The sequence below is a fragment of the Geotrypetes seraphini genome, chromosome 4 (assembly GCF_902459505.1).
Source record: "Geotrypetes seraphini chromosome 4, aGeoSer1.1, whole genome shotgun sequence".
Lineage (NCBI taxonomy): Eukaryota > Metazoa > Chordata > Amphibia > Gymnophiona > Dermophiidae > Geotrypetes > Geotrypetes seraphini.
In genome coordinates, this window is record NC_047087.1 from 319601593 (window position 1) to 319618818 (window position 17226).

Sequence of the window (17226 nt, forward strand, 5' to 3'; positions counted from 1 at the left end):
GTCGGGTAAGTTGGAAGAGGGAGGTTTCAGGCAGAGGGTGATATTGGAGGATGTGCAGAGGAGAAGAAGAATCCACGGGTGTGGCTTCATGGTCTTCAGGGTCTTCTGCCTAGAAGGGAAGGGTTAGCAAGGCCGTTGTAGTTGGAGATGTGATCATTAGGTATGTAGATAGCTGTGTGACTGGTAAATTCAAGTATCACTTGCCCAGAGTTGTGGAGTCGGTACATAAAACCTTCAACTCTGACTCCTTTATTATGGTATCTCTAATTTGACTCTGACTCCTTTATTTATATGTCTATGTAGTGTTGTACTACAATCATGGTGTGGCTTCTTAGGATTTTGGTTTAATTTATGTTTGTCATTTTTGGTCAGCCATTACGGATTTAGCATTTGTGTTGTTTGTGTGTGTGTGTCCAAGGTAAGCTGTTAGTATGAATTTTCTATGTAGTATTCAGTTTTTCCCGATGGTGGAGGGGATATTTGAGAGGGGAAACAGGGGTTTTGTTGATCCTTTTTCTGTATGTGTGATTTATAAAATGACAGTTGTACCCTTCTTTAGGTACGGCGACCAATATTGGATGCAGTACTCCAGATGCGGGCACACCATCGCCCAATACAACGGCAGGATAACTTCTTTTGTTCTGGTTGTAATGCCCTTCTTGATTATACCTAGCATTCTATTCGCTTTCTTAGCGGCCGCTTCGCACTGTGCCAACGGCTTCATTGGCTTGTCCACTATTACCCCAAAGTCCCTTTCTTGGGTACTCTCACTCAGTAACAGCCCTCCCATCGTGTAGCTGTATCTCGGGTTTCTGTTTCCTACGTGCAAGACTTTGCATTTCTCTACATTGAACTGGGGGGGGGGGGGGGGATAAAATCTGTCCTCATTCCTGCTCCCGCAAACTCTGTCTGATCCCATCCTTTCAAGACTCAATTACAACTTAAACAACATTCTATATGGCGATACTCGAGAGGGTTCAGAAGAGAGCGACACGTTTGATAAAAGGTATGGAAAACCTTTCATATGCTGAAAGATTGGAGAAACTGGGGCTCTTCTCCCTGGAGAAGCGGAGACTTAGAGGGGATATGATAGAGACTTACAAGATCATGAAGGGCATAGAGAGAGTGGAGAGGGACAGATTCTTCAAACTTTCAAAAACTACAAGAACGAGAGGGCATTTGGAAAAATTAAAAGGGGACAGATTCAGAACCAATGCTAGGAGGTTCTTCTTCACCCAACGGGTGGTGGATACCTGGAATGCGCTTCCAGAGGGCATGATAGGACAGGGTACGGTATTGGAGTTCAAGAAGGGATTGGACACTTTTCTGAAGGAAAAGGGGATAGAAGGGTATAGATAGAGGATTACTATACAGGTCCTGGACCTGATGGGCCGCCGCGTGAGCGGACTGCTGGGCATGATGGACTTCTGGTCTGACCCAGCAGAGGCACTGCTTATGTTCTTATGTTCTTATGGTGGGGTTGGGGAAGCCTATGGGAGGGATAGGAGGCAGGAATAGAGGAAAGTCTTAGCAATTGGGTGGGACTAGAGCAATTAAAAAGAATCTGGTGGAACTTAGCAATTGGGCAGAGCATATACAATTAGATAGAATCTAGTGAACCCTAGTGATTGGGCAGAACTTAAGCAATTAAATAGGTTTGGCAATTGGGCAGAACTAGAACAATTAAATAGAATCTGGAGGACTAGAATCTGGGCAGAACTAGAACAATTAAATGGAATCTGGTGAACCTTAGCAATTGGGCAGAGCTTAAACAATTAATTTATACCACTTGGCTGCCTGATGCCCAAGCAAATCTAGCTGGAAGCATACTGGATTTTTGAAGTTGCGCCAATCAGGCCTGCTTCAGTTGCAACCAATTATATGTTTGAGACTTTGCAATGTCGAATGATTGTTGGTTTTATATTTGGAGTGGGGAATCAAGGTCCCTTTCTTTATAGTTATTATTCCCATAAGTAACTCCTATGATCTACCAAAGTGCTTTGAGACTAATTTGCAATGATATCTGTTAACTTGTTATATTTTGGGACCTGACAGTGTGGTAATAAAAACTAAAGTATAAAAAATGGAGGAAAGCCACAGCAGCACACAGTTTGGAGTATGGTAGCATCAAAGGATAAAATTGAAAGAGGAAAATTAAAATATCCCAATAGAGAGGATGTTTTAAGCTATTATTACCCTCACGGATATTAGAAAAAGAGAATAGGTTAGTACAAGCCAGAGATCTGTTACCTGTATTATCTCATGCTTCTGGAATAAGCAAAACTACCATTAGTGTTTCATATAGAAACTGATTATAATTTTGCCGTGACAGCACCTTCCCTTTGGAATTCCATTCCCAACTACATAAGGGAAGAAACTTCCGTAGGCCCTTTCAAAATTAAGTTGAAGACTTTCCTATTCATAGACGCTTTTGAGACATAACTGCTCTCGTTAGGGCAACAACTTTGTCGTTATTTTTCAGGTCTATCATTTCCTTATTCTTCCCTTATTTGTTCTTTTCTTTACTGATTGTAGTTCTCCCCTTCTTCCTCTTGTTACTTTTGTTTGTCTGGTGTTTGTACGTTTGTTTTTACTAACATATCCCCCGTAATGATATGTTCTATTTTTAATCAATTGTTTTTATGCCATTGTATGCTGACAATGAATTTTATTGTATACCGCTTTGAATTTCAGATTAAGCAGTAAACAAATTTTTAATAAACCTTGAAACCTTGTCTTATAAAAAAATTAATGTTAGTCAGCTGTTTTAGAAATTTTTTTGGATTGCTAATTGAACATAGAAAATGAGTGAAGTTCTACCTGTTCCAGAAGGCATTTAAGGGAATTGTTTTGGAGCAACGATGTGATGTATCATTAAGTAGGACCACTGGCTGTTACGTGACTAAAGATATCAGTTTAAAGTTTTGTATAAACTTTTGATATGTTATGACTGTATAGATTGTTTTAAGTATTGTATTTTAATGTGTTCTTTACTGTCACCCACTGAAAGTACTTGCTTGATACAAAAGGGCTATAAATGTAACTAATACAATAAATAAAAAACTGAGGTAGGCCATGTGCATTTAAATAAATATTAAACAAATATGACTGATTTCAATTTATCTAAATCAACTGCTAAGAAGCAGGTTGTGAACAGGAACAAAAAGAATACCTTTAGGTGTCTATATACAAATGCCACAAGTCCAAAAATTAAAATTGAAGAGATAGTGTGTATGGCAATCAATGAAATACACACATAAGAGGCATCTCACAGACCTGGAAGAAAAAGGACAACCCATGGGACATGGTGATACCAGGGTACAAAATATATCAAAATGACAGAGCAGATGGTAGCACTATTTAATAAGGACTGCATAGAGTTAAGTAGGATTTCATTTCTGCTCCCTGGAATTTCTAGTGCTTATCTGTAACAAGTGTTTTCCCCAAACACGAGTATTAATCAGTCGTACAAGTGAGCAACCTCACTACATGGTACCAGAGTTTAAATATAAGTGACAAGTTCTGAGCATTCATTACCCTTCATGTATAGAGCAGTCATTCCAGTTCCTCAGTTAGTTCCTTAGGTCAAAAAAGCATGCAACCCTTGGGGAGGTAAGAGGGCTGATGCGCCTGACCAGTCCAGCAGTCTATGGAAAACACCTTTGCTTTTTCTATTGACAAGCAGGTCTGAATCAGGCAAACAAGCAGCTCAGGGCTGCTTAGTGATAACAGATGAGAAGATTAGTAATCTTCTTTCCTGTAGGGAGGGAGAGGAGTCCTCACTATTGGGTTCTTTCCCCTTACCTGCGAGGATTGCAGTAGGCATTATTTACATTTTTCTTCAACTCTGCCTCCTTGTGTCACAGGACAATGCCTCAGTCCCTTGGTACGGACCAAAGCAATGGATAACCTCTGGGAAGGAGAAATAGCAAGGAGAGCATGGGGAAACTCCCCAATAGGTTAAGTTTCTTCTGCTCTGCAACAAGAAAAAACTTATTCCCAAATAAAAATTCACATAACTTATGAAGTGGGACAAAAACAAGCCATTTACCTGAGTGCAACCAGCACTGTTACACTACCAAAAGCTTATCGGATAAATATTGTGTTTGTTTCCCAGCAGCACATTAAACATCTTCAGTACTGCTTGTGAAATCCCAAACATCTGAAGAAACCCAGTCATATCTGAGGCAGAAAGCAGAAGCATTTGGCAACACCTATACTTATTTGAGACAGGCAGCAGGCCAACACAACATCTGACAGGGCAGGCTTCAGGACTCCTGTCCCTCCCTACAGGAAAGAAGATTACCGAGGTAAGAACCTAATCTCTTCCAGTTCAGGAAAGACAGGAGTCCTGACTATTGGGATATACCAAAGCAATCCCTTGATTCTAGGGCAGAGCAGATGAGCCTGCTGCGAGCAATGAGGACCCCAAATGCGATCCACAACATCCCCAAATTGTGCCACAACATCCACTCTATAAAACTTGGTAAAGGTATGGAGCGTGAACCATGTAGCTGCCCTACAAATCTTCTCAGGAGGAATTGTCAATATAAACAAGAGAAAAAGGAAGCCGATATGGTTCTCCAACCTAGTGGCTGAGAAAATAAAGGCGAAAGAGTTGGCGTTCATGAAATATAAAAAAAACCCAAGAAGAGGAGAGCAGAAAGGACTACAGGGTGAAACTGAAAGAAGCCAAGAGAGAGATACGTTTGGCGAAGGCACAGGCGGAAGAACAAATGGCTAAAAATGTAAAAAAGGGAGATAAAATTTTTTTCAGATATATTAGTGAAAGGAGGAAAATAAAAAATGGAATTGCTAGGCTAAAAGATGCTGGGAACAAATATGTGGAGAGTGATGAGGAGAAAGCAAATGTGCTAAACAAATACTTCTGTTCTGTGTTCACAGAAGAAAATCCTGAAGAAGGACCCAGATTGTCTGGCAAAGTTACACGAGAAAATGGAGTAGATTCTGCGCCGTTCACGGAGGAGGGTGTTTATGAGCAACTTGAAAAACTGAAGGTGGACAAAGCGATGGGACCAGACGGGATCCATCCCAGGATACTAAGGGAGCTCAGAGAGGTTCTGGCGAGTCCTATTAAAGACTTGTTCAACAAATCTCTGGAGACGGGAGTGATTCCTGGGGATTGGAGGAGAGCGGATGTGGTCCCTATTCATAAAAGTGGTCACAGGGATGAAGCAGGAAACTACAGGCCGGTGAGCCTCACTTCAGTTGTTGGAAAAATAATGGAAGTGCTACTGAAAGAAAGGATAGTGTATTTCCTTGAATCTAATGGGTTACAGGATCCGAGGCAACATGGCTTTACAAAAGGTAAATCGTGCCAAACGAACCAGATTGAATTTTTTGATTGGGTGACCAGAGAGCTGGATCAAGGACATATGCTAGATGTAATATACTTGGATTTCAGCAAAGCCTTTGATACAGTTCCTCATAGGAGGCTGTTGAACAAACTTGAAGGGCTGAAGTTAGGACCCAAAGTGGTGAACTGGGTCAGAAACTGGCTGTCGGACAGACGCCAGAGGGTGGTGGTTAATGGAAGTCGCTCGAAGGAAGGAAAGGTGACTAGTGGAGTCCCTCAGGGTTCGGTGCTGGGGCCAATCCTGTTCAATATGTATGTAAGTGACATTGCTGAAGGGTTAGAAGGAAAAGTGTGCCTTTTTGCAGATGATACCAAGATTTGTAACAGAGTAGACACCGAAGAGGGAGTGGAGAATATGAAAAAGGATCTGCAAAAGTTAGAGGAATGGTCTAATGCCTGGCAACTAAAATTCAATGCAAAAAAATGCAGAGTAATGCATTTGGGGATTAATAATAGGAAGGAACCGTATATGCTGGGAGGAGAGAAGCTGATATGCACGGACGGGGAGAGGGACCTTGCGGTGATAGTGTCCGAAGATCTAAAGGCGAAAAAACAGTGTGACAAGGCAGTGGCTGCTGCCAGAAGGATTCTGGGCTGTATAAAGAGAGGCGTAGTCAGTAGAAGGAAGAAGGTGTTGATGCCCCTGTACAGGTCATTGGTGAGGCCCCACTTGGAGTATTGTGTTCAGTTTTGGAGACCGTATCTGGCAAAAGACGTAAGAAGACTTGAGGCGGTCCAGAGGAAGGCGACGAAAATGATAGGAGGCTTGCGCCAGAAGACGTATGAGGAGAGACTGGAAGCCCTGAATATGTATACACTAGAGGAAAGGAGAGACAGGGGAGATATGATTCAGACGTTCAAATACTTAAAGGGTATTAACGTAGAACAAAATCTTTTCCAGAGAAAGGAAAATGGTAAAACCAGAGGACATAATTTGAGGTTGAGGGGTGGTAGATTCAGGGGCAATGTTAGGAAATTCTACTTTACGGAGAGGGTGGTGGATGCCTGGAATGCGCTCCCGAGAGAGGTGGTGGAGAGAAAAACTGTGACTGAGTTCAAAGAATCGTGGGATGAACACAGAAGATTTAGAATCAGAAAATAATATTAAAGATTGAACTAGGCCAGTTACTGGGCAGACTTGTACGGTCTGCGTCTATGTATGGCCGTTTGGAGGAGGATGGGCAGGGGAGGGCTTCAATGGCTGGGAGGGTGTAGATGGGCTGGAGTAAGTCTTAACCCTTTCAGGACCAAGGGACATATTTGTCCCATAACTTTAAAATCCTATAAATTTTGATTGGGATAGTCTACAGTTCTAAATTTGATATGTACGGATTCAATATGATACTGCCTTTATGTAAACAAACTGGTTCTGACATTCATTCATTAGCGTCGTTGCCAGATTGACGAGAAGATTCACTTGCCACACTGTCCATAAGCCAGAAGTGTGATTTAAAAAAAAATAAATAATGATATTTCACAAAAAAAATCAATTTTTTGGCATCTGCAAGCCCTTTTTACCATAAAAATGTCGTCAAAACCACAAAAATTAGCCTACGATCCTTATGGTCCTGAAAGGGTTAACAGAGATTTCGGCAGTTGGAACCCAAGCACAGTACCGGGTAAAGCTTTGGATTCTCGTCCAGAAATAGCTAAGAAGAAAAAAAAAAAAAAAATTTAAATTGAATCAGGTTGGGCAGACTGGATGGACCATTCGGGTCTTTATCTGCCGTCATCTACTATGTTACTATGTCTGGAACTCTGACCATAACGAGGCCATTGCTCTGGTAGAATGTACTATCAAAGAGATTGGCAGCTGCTTTTCACATCTAATATAAGCTGATGAAATAGCCATGCAAATTCACCTGGAAATGGTTGCCTTCGAGACTTGCTTTTCCTGCTTGCTAATGTTGGTCAACACAAAAAGATGGTGTGAAGATGAAACTCATTCAATACCTCGAGATAACAAAGAACGGCGCTTCTCAATTCTAGCAATGGCAAAACTTTGTCCTATTTCTTGATGCCTATGACATGGAACCCCAGAAGTCAGACCTCAAACCCCACTAAATTCTTATGTGTCTTTAGAGGGGGTGAGGCAGCTGGCACCCATTACAGTCCTCTGGACCAACGTGGAGCCACTCAGCCTGCACACAAGTGCCTGGCCAAATTCAGGGTGAGCTGCACTTCCAGGGGAACCCTTCCCAAGCTGTCCCAAAGTTAGTGCAAGTCATCCAGGCAGGTGCCCTTAAGGGTTGCCTCCACTGGCTACAGTTCTCTGAACCAGAGACTTATCTTCTCCCAGTCAGAGCTATCCCAAGATCTCTGGAAACCTCTAACACCAGGAAGCCTCAAAATCAGATAAAAAGCCCCCAAACCAATAAAACAGATGCAGAGCAGAAAAAAAAGACACCTTCTCAACTCAGGAAGGAAAAATTGAGGGACTGAGGCACTGCCCAGTGACACGAGGTGGAGTTGAAGAAAAATGTAAATGATGCTTTCTGCAATCCTTGTGGATAAGGGAAAAGAACCCAACAGTCAGAACTCCTATCCCTCCTGCACTGGAAATACCTATTGTTCTGAAGCAGCCTGCTCATAGATACTGATGCAAAAGTTGCTGAATTTACAACCAAATGTAGTGAAAAGTAAAGCTGTGAAGCAATGACAACATTGTTGATTTGCATATACTGTCCAGTGAAGTAAACTCAAAAGAGCCACAGTAGCTGCAGCCACACAGAATTGATGAGATTCAACTTTATTAACCATAGGATTACCAGTCTATTCATAGCAAAATTGAATGCAGAATGCTAACCAATTGGTTGGGGTTCCTAGAGCAACTGGAAAGTCAAATTTGTTTGGAAGGAGAGGAATCAAAGGAAACAAACAATTTGCCTAATATCTGCAACTAGGGAGCACTGAACCTTCTAGACATAATACATTCATTTTAAGCATCTTGAGTTGTGGCAAAAAAGTTTTACTTAATCTGAGTCCAGAATATCTTCTATTTATGAAATCTTGCTTCTCGAAGTTGAAGAAAAATGCTAGACCTCGAAGGAGCCATTTGTTTCAAGTCAGTTATCAAGATATGGAAAGAGTAGACAACCCTGATTTGCATAGGAAAGTTGCTATAATCACAAGGTATTTGGCAAAGACCTTGTGGACCAAGGAGAAGCGAAAAAGAGGAGTTCTATCAGTAATGGTCAGTATCTCAAAGGTATTATATATATTTTTGCTGTTGGATGAACTGCAACATGTGTACAGGAATCCTTTACATTCAGCAATCACAGCCAATTTCTCTTCATCAAGCAGAAGATGGAAGGCAGAGTGTTGAATCTGAACTTTTATTTGCTTAGGAACAGTTTGAGGAGAGGAGAGAGAGAGGCATTGCAAATAAGAACATAAGAATTGCCACTGCTGAGTCAGACCAGTGGTCCATCATGCCCAGCTGTCCGCTCACGCGGTGGCCCTCTGGTCTAAGACCAGCACCCTAACTGAGGAGGGAAAAGATCAGAGGAAATCAGAAGAATATTTACTTCTTCTAAAGAAGGTACAGAAGGAATGAAGTAAGGATCTGGGTAATCTTCCAATTAACATTGACAGATTTCTAAACATGGTGAAGAAGAAGCTAAAGTACACTCTCACTCTAGTTTGGAATCTGATGTAAACAGCAGAGAAACTATTGCATTTGAGAGAAATGAGCATCTCCCTTCACAAGGGTAACACTTGCATGAAGCTCAATTCCTGATACTGTATCAGTGGACGATCTTTTACAGTGGCCCTTGACAAATTTCCAAAATGCTGTGCAGTAATAAATGCTGTTGGACTTGTAGAAGCAGTAAAACTGATAGAGAAAACTTGTTGACTACTGTGACTAGAACTGGAGAAGACATCAGTACAAGCTGAACTAACAGTCACTGCACAAATAGTGGATGATGACAGTTCATCTAGTCTGCCCAGCAAAATAAATTCATAAAGTACGAAAGATTAGGTTTTTTACCTCTGCTAATCTTCTTTCTTGTAAATATACTCTGGAGTCTACCCCATAGGCAGTAGCGTACCTAGAATATGTGACACCCGGGGCCCATCATTTTTTGGCACCCCCCCATCTGTACGAAAAACATGATTTTTAGTAACAAGCCACACATTACACATGAGTACCTAGGAAAAGGCAGTATCTTACATACAGCAGTGAGCATTACAACAGCAATACACCCATTGTAAAACTAAACAAGCCAGACTAGTACAGATCAATCCTACACCGTCAATCCTAACAGAAAACCATGTCTTTCGAACACACAGAACACACCTTCGCCTAGTATGGAATGTCATCACAAACTAACCCCTCCCCTTTTACAAAGCTGTAGTGTAGATTTTAGCCACGGTGGTAACAGCTATGACGCTCATGTAATTCTGAACATCAGAGCTGCTACCACCACGGCTGGCGCTAAAAAACGCTCCACAGTTTTGTAAAAGGGGGGATAAAATAGAAATACATAGACAAAGGTTAAATTGAACCAGCAAGAAGCAGGACTCTGCATACAATGCAACACCACAGAAACAGTGACACATGTCTCCTAAAGCAATAAACAGAAAATTTTTGTTCTACCTTTGTCTTCTATGGTTTCTGCTTTCCTCATCTTCTTGTTACTCTCTTCTTTCCATCCACTGTCTGCTATCTCTCTGCTCCTATAAGGCATCTTCTCTCCTTCTATGCCCCTTCCAGAAACTGTATGCCTCCCCCTTCCATCTCTCCTTTTACCCCCATTGGTCTGGCATCTCTCTCCTCTCCTTCCCTCTCCCACACCTCTTTTCTGCAATCCCTTTCTTCCCTCATTTTCCTATTCAATTTATTTTCTGCATCCATCTAGATTATGTTCTTACTACCCTCTTATCAATATCCTTTTTTACTGTCTACCTACAGCTCGCCACATCTTTCCCTCACCCCCTCCAGTATTTCCCTAACTCAATCCTTTCCCCCCATCATGTGCACCTCCTTTTATTTATCCCCTCCTTCCATTATGTGCCCTCTTTCTCTACCCCTTCCATCTAGTACCTTCTCCTCTCTCTGTCCACTTCCATCGTCTGCTCCCCTCTTTCTCTCCTATTTCCTTCCTGCAATTGCTCCTTTATCTCTCCCATCTGCACTTCCATCCAGCATAGGCTCCCCCTCTACCTGCCACACTACCATCCAATGTCTGCCCTTTCTCTTTCCACCCACCCCTCTTCAATCAGCATCTGCCCCCTTTCTTTCCCTCCGATCCAATTCCATCCAGTATCCTTCCCCCTTATGTCTCTCTCCCCTTTCCCTGTAGATCAATTCCATCAGCACCACCCTTCCATACCATCCTGCCCCCTTTCTCTCCCTGCACCACTCTTTCATTCCAGCAGTCCTGCTCCTTTCTCGCAATGACTGTAGATGCCGGTCCACCCCACTCCGACATACTAGCTCTGGAGCAGAGTCGGCAGACACGTGCTGGAAGGTCCTGCGATGACTCCAGGCTTTGCTCCGGAAGAAGTAAATTACGTCGGAGGAGGTTGACCCGGCAGACACAGGGTGTTGCGGCAAGGACCCGCGATGACTGCGTCTGCCGGGTCCACCCCCTCTGACATAACTTACTTCTTCCGGAGCAAAGCCAGCAGACGAGTCATTAGGGGACCTTCCTGCACCTCAGCGCAGCTGCCGACTCTGCTCTAGAGCAGTGTTTTTCAGCCTTTTTACATCCGTGGACCGGTAGAAATAAAATAATTATTTTGTGGACTGGCAAACTACTAAGACTGAAATTTAAAAAATACATTTCCGTCCCGTCTCTGCAAGCTCAGTCCCCGCAAACCATCTGATCCCATCCGCACAAGTCTCAGTTATGATTTTATATTGAACATATTTTATTAAAGTATAAAAAGAAACAATATTCTGTACAATTGTCATTTTATAAATATAAATATACAGAGCAAGGACCAACAAAACCCCTGTCTCCCCTCCCCTTCACATATATCCCCTCTAATATCAAGAAAACTGAACAAGCCAAATTATTATAGAATGCTACACAGAAATATCATGATAACAGAATACTGCAGTCACACATGACAGGAATAGTGTTAGGGGAGTGCAACTAGGGCAACTGCCCCCTGGTCCGAGAGAGCCCTAAGCCAGCTAGAAGCTAAATAAGCACTGCCTGGGCTTTGCAATCCCCAGTTATGTCTCTAGCAGGATATATATTTCAAATCTGATATATTCTATGACAAAATAGAAATAAAATGATTTTTTTCTACCTTTTGTTGTCTCTGGTTTCTGCTTTTATCTTCTTTTCACTCTTTTCCACACTCTGCCCTGTCTCTTCAATCCAGCTTCTGCCCGTTCCATCCACTGTCTGCCCCTTCCAGAAACTGTCTGTCTCCCCCTGCCATCTCTCCTCTAGACACCCCCCCTTTGGTCTGGCATCCATCATCTTCCCTCTGTTCCCTCATGGTCTGGCGTCTTTCTCCTTTCATCTCTCTTTCCCTCCCCCCTGTGGATTTTAGCATCTCTTTCTTCTCATTTCCTCCGCTCAGATCTGATATCTCTGTCTCCTTCTCCGTTCTCTTGTATCTCTCTCTCTCTTCCCTTCTCTGGTCTTCCTTCTTTATTTTCTGCCTCCGTCTAAATTAAATTCTTTCTTACTATGCAGTCCTCAGTTTCCCTCTTTTCACTAAGTCTACCCACAGCATGCCACCCCTTTCCTTCACCCCTCCACTATCTCACTAACTCTATCTTCAACCCCCATCCAGCATATGTCCTTTTTCTTTATCCCTCCTTCCATCCAGTATGTGTTCTTTCTCCACTTCCATTCAGCATTTGCTCTCCCTTCTCCCCATTTCCATCATCTGCCCTCTTCACTCTCCCCCTTCTCTCTCTTTCCCCCCACTTCCATCATTTGCCCCTTCTCTCTCTTTCACCCACTTCCATCATCTGCCCTCTTCTCTCTCCCCACTTCCATCATCTGCCCCTTCTCCCTCCCCCTTATCTCCTCTTCCATCATCTGCCCCTTCTCCCCACTTCCATCATCTGCCCCCTTATCTCAATCTCTCCATCCACCACAGGCCCACTTTCTCCCTTCCTCACCTTTCCGATTTTGGCAACAAGATTGCAAAGCCCCTTCCCCCGCGATGACACTTAAGATCGGCAACGGGCCTTCTTCTACCCCCGGCATCATGGGAACTCCAGATTGGCAAAGCGGTGCTCAGTCAAAAGCGGAAACAGGAAGCTGAGTCAGAGGGAAGCTTTTGACGTGAGCACTAGAGAATGACATGGGAAAAAAATCTGTCCCCGTCACTGCACCGTCCCCTTCACTGCTCCGTCACCGCCATTCCCTTCACCGCCCCGTCACCGTCCCCACAGCATCCATACAAGCCTCAGTACTGCAATATTTAGCTTATTCCTTCCTTATAAATCAAAATACTGGCTGCTGAACTGGTGAAAGAGATGTTCAGCTGACAGGGCTATGTTTATAAATTTTTATCAACACAACTAATATACTACTTTATCCTGAAGCAAAAAAAAAAAAAAGAAACAGAATTTTTTTTCTACCTTTGTTGTATGGTTTCTGCTTTCCTCATCTTCTCATTCAATTCCTTCCATCCACTGCCTCTCTTCTCTCTGCATCTTCCATTTGTTCTGTTACTGTGCCTCTCCCTTTCTCTTCCCCTTCCAAATTGTTCTGGCACCCATCTTCTTCCTTCCTCTTCCCCCCATAGTATAGCATCTCTGTCTTCTTTCCTTCCAGCATCTTCTCCCCACACTCTCTTCCCCGTCTTCTCCCCACTCTGTCATCCCCATTTCCCTTCAGCGTCTTCTCCCCACTCTCTCTCTTCCCCATTTCCCTTCAGCTTCCCCCTCTGTCTTCCCCATGTGCTTTCAGCGTCCTTCTCCCCCCTCTGTCTTCCCCATGTGCTTTCAGCGTTCTTCTCCCCCCTATGTTTTACCCAGTTCCCTTCAGCGTCTTTTCTTCTCCACCCCACCTTTCCTCCCTTTCTCTCTCCCTGCCCCTTACCTTTGTTGTGCTTTCACCCCCCCTCCCCCCAACAGGCCCGGTCCAACAAACCTCCCTGCCCTGTGGCCAGCGTTGTCTAAACAGTCGTCTTCCAGCAGCTGGAGCATTGTAGTTGCCGGGCATAGGTACGTGGGATCTCTTAGAGAAGAAAAGTTAGAGGAATGGTCTAATGCCTGGCAACTAAAATTCAATGCAAAGAAATGCAGAGTAATGCATTTGGGGATTAATAATAGGAAGGAACCGTATATGCTGGGAGGAGAGAAGCTGATATGCACGGACGGGGAGAGGGACCTTGGGGTGATAGTGTCCGAAGATCTAAAGGCGAAAAAACAGTGTGACAAGGCAGTGGCTGCTGCCAGAAGGATTCTGGGCTGTATAAAGAGAGGCGTAGTCAGTAGAAGGAAGAAGGTGTTGATGCCCCTGTACAGGTCATTGGTGAGGCCCCACTTGGAGTATTGTGTTCAGTTTTGGAGACCGTATCTGGCGAAAGACGTAAGAAGACTTGAGGCGGTCCAGAGGAAGGCGACGAAAATGATAGGAGGCTTGCGCCAGAAGACGTATGAGGAGAGACTGGAAGCCCTGAATATGTATACCCTAGAGGAAAGGAGGGACAGGGGAGATATGATTCAGACGTTCAAATACTTAAAGGGTATTAACGTAGAACAAAATCTTTTCCAGAGAAAGGAAAATGGTAAAACCAGAGGACATAATTTGAGGTTGAGGGGTGGTAGATTCAGGGGCAATGTTAGGAAATTCTACTTTACGGAGAGGGTGGTGGATGCCTGGAATGCGCTCCCGAGAGAGGTGGTGGAGAGTAAAACTGTGACTGAGTTCAAAGAAGCGTGGGATGAACACAGAAGATTTAGAATCAGAAAATAATATTAAAGATTGAACTAGGCCAGTTACTGGACAGACTTATACGGTTTTCGTCTGTGTATGGCCGTTTGGAGGAGGATGGGCAGGGGAGGGCTTCAATGGCTGGGAGGGTGTAGATGGGCTGGAGTAAGTCTTAACAGTGATTTCGGCAGTTGGAACCCAAGCACAGTACCGGGTAAAGCTTTGGATTCTCGCCCAGAAATAGCTAAGAAGAAAAAAAAATATATATTTAAATTGAATCAGGTTGGGCAGACTGGATGGACCATTCGGGTCTTTATCTGCCGTCATCTACTATGTTACTATGATTACTGTGGATGGGCAGACTGGATGGGCCATTTGGCCTTTATCTGCCATTATGTTTCTAAAGTGCTACATGTCACTTTTCTCTGCAGCTGGAAGAGATGGAAAGGACTTTCTGCTTCAGAAATTTCCAATAACAACTCCAAACCAGGGAATCTTTGGGCTGCCAGTTGTACCCACCACGTCCAAGACCTCCACTTCCACAGAACCTTGAGGTGCGAAGGACGGGGGTGGGTGGATAATTACACAGTTGACTCCCTGATACCCAGAGCACACAGAAGTAGCACACAGCCCTGAAGTAGCACACAGAGGTCCACTCAAAGGGTTGCCCTGTGAGCTGCAGTTTGGCTCCATGGAACCTGCATCCTTTACCAGGAAGAGAATCCCCAAATATGGGGTTCTCAGGGAATCAACATCTCAGAAAAAATGATATTAAAACTGAAAATAAGAAAAACTAAGCAGAGCAGATCAGAAACACTTTTGCACAGTTCCTTGCAGAAGGAAAAACTGAAGGTGCACTCCACTCCACTGGCAATGTGGGAGGTGCTGAAAGATATAAGTACCATACTTCTGCAAAACTCAGTTCGCAAGAATGGACAGATCACCTAACGTACGGACTCAAGTTGATGTAACAGAATATGTATTCTCTGGAGGAAAGGCGGGAGAGGGGAGATATAGATAGAGGCTTTTAAATACCTAAGTGATATAAATACATGAGGTGAGTCTCTTTCAATTGAAAGGAAACTCCACAAAATGAGGTTAAGAGGTGATAGGCTCAAGAGTAATCTCAGGAAATACTTTTTTACAGAAAGAGTGGTAGATGCATGGAATAGTCTCCCGGTACAGATGGTGGTGTCAAAAACTGTGTCTGAATTCAGAAAGCATGAAACAGGATGTGGGATCTCTTAGGGAGAGGAGATAGTGGATTCAGTGGATGGGCAGACTGGATGGGCCATTTGGCCTTTATCTGCCATCATATGTCTATGACTTTCTTCATACAGTGAAGGACACATTAGGGATGTCCCCTCTTGCATTTATTATTTGTCCTCTATTTAGAACCTTTGTTATGCACTTTGTGGGTTTCCAATTGGGCCATTCAACTTTAAATTTTTGGCTTAGGTTAATGATATGATGCTTACTTTGACCCATCTGCAGTCCTACTTTTTAAGCCTTCTTGGTGCGTTAGATGAATATGGGTTCTACTAAGGTTTTACTTTAAATTACCAGAAATATGCTGTACTACCTCTGCAAAACACAGACAAAACTGGGAAGGGCTTTTCCATTGACATGGTCCGAAGAAAAGAAAATAATTAGGAATTTTTCTACAACAAGATCTGTCTACATTATACACCGTTAACATAGAACCATGCTTGATGGATACCACCTCAAAACTAATTGCATGGCACAATTTTCCAATTGTATTGGGCAAAATTACGCTCTACATGTTAATACCACTTCAGTGTTGTATTCAGTGGTTCTGCAAGTTCTTCCTTTAATCCCTTCTGGCAGACATTTACATTCATTCGATAAAGCTCTTTCTAAATTTATATGGCAGGAAAAAAAAGGCATGCCTCCCATTAAGGGCAGTGATATTACCAAAGGCTAAGGGAGGTTTGGGGTCATTAAATCTCAGGTTGTTCTTATGGGCTTGTGGCATGCTATATATTGGGGACTGGTTTTGGGCACTGGCCACTTCTTGGTGATACCAGTGGAGATGCTGTTGGGGCACCCTATACATTGTAGCTTTTTTCTTCATTCTGGTCAGTTAAATGTACAAAAGCTCCAATGCTGTGTCCACATTTTATTTGCCTATGCACACAGCGTAGCGCCTGGTGGGTAATCTGTTAGAGTACCGGATTGATGCACCTCCGTTGTTACCTATTTATAGCAATGGAGATTTACTTCCAAGTCTCATTGGATTTCCTTTTCAGCACTGGACACAGCAGGGTATTCACTATGTATCACAGGTAGTGAATGAATTGGGCTGAACAAAACTCTTTGCTTCCTTTTATCAAGAATTTAAGCTAGAAAACAGAAATGCTTTTAGTTATATGCAGCTAAGGCACAATGCTTCTTTTTTGCCCTTTGATTCACTTACCTCCGAGGTACAGGAACTTATTATTGAAAACTATTGGTTGGATGCTCAATTGCTGATTCCATTGAAATGTTATCATAAAAGTTTATACTGTAAAGTGAAAGAACTGACTTATGAGCCATATGTTGAAAAATGGAAAGATATTGTACAAAATATCACTCTGGAACAGTTCAGTAGTTGTGTTAAATCTGCAGGAACTTTAACTAAAAACATTTTATTACGAGAACTGCAATTTAAATTTCTCCTTTAGTTGTACCTTTCTCCACAAAGAGCATTCTTGGCAAAATTGAGACAAGATGATCACTGTCCCAAATATAATCAACCTGGTGCTTCATTAGGTCATATGTTTTGGTCTATTCCCATCACCAGCCAGCAGAGGGTAAACTCAGAATCAGAAGTTCATTTGCATATGGATGCTGCAAAGATACCTGGGAGCTCTCTACTCACACTGAGTGAAAAAGGGGCTTGAAAACAAGACTTCCAGAACAAAGAACCAGAAAAAGTAGAGCTTCTTCTGGAGCTTAAGTGACTCTTGAGGTGAACAATGCTGGTGAAAG

At 43.0% G+C, this 17226-nt stretch overlaps 1 protein-coding gene across 7 annotated transcripts in view; it reads right to left on the reverse strand.

Moving 5' to 3' along the window:
• The window catches only part of TIAL1 (TIA1 cytotoxic granule associated RNA binding protein like 1), a 539174-nt gene that overhangs the window by 63052 nt on the left and 458896 nt on the right, over window positions 1–17226 (reverse strand). Inside the window, exon 11 of one of the 7 annotated variants that reach the window (XR_004539126.1) lies at window positions 3173–3276. The exons of the other annotated variants lie outside the window; for them this stretch is intronic. The gene's annotated coding sequence lies outside the window, so the exon portion shown is untranslated. The remainder of the gene's footprint in view (window positions 1–3172; window positions 3277–17226) is intronic. 7 annotated transcript variants of the gene reach the window in all.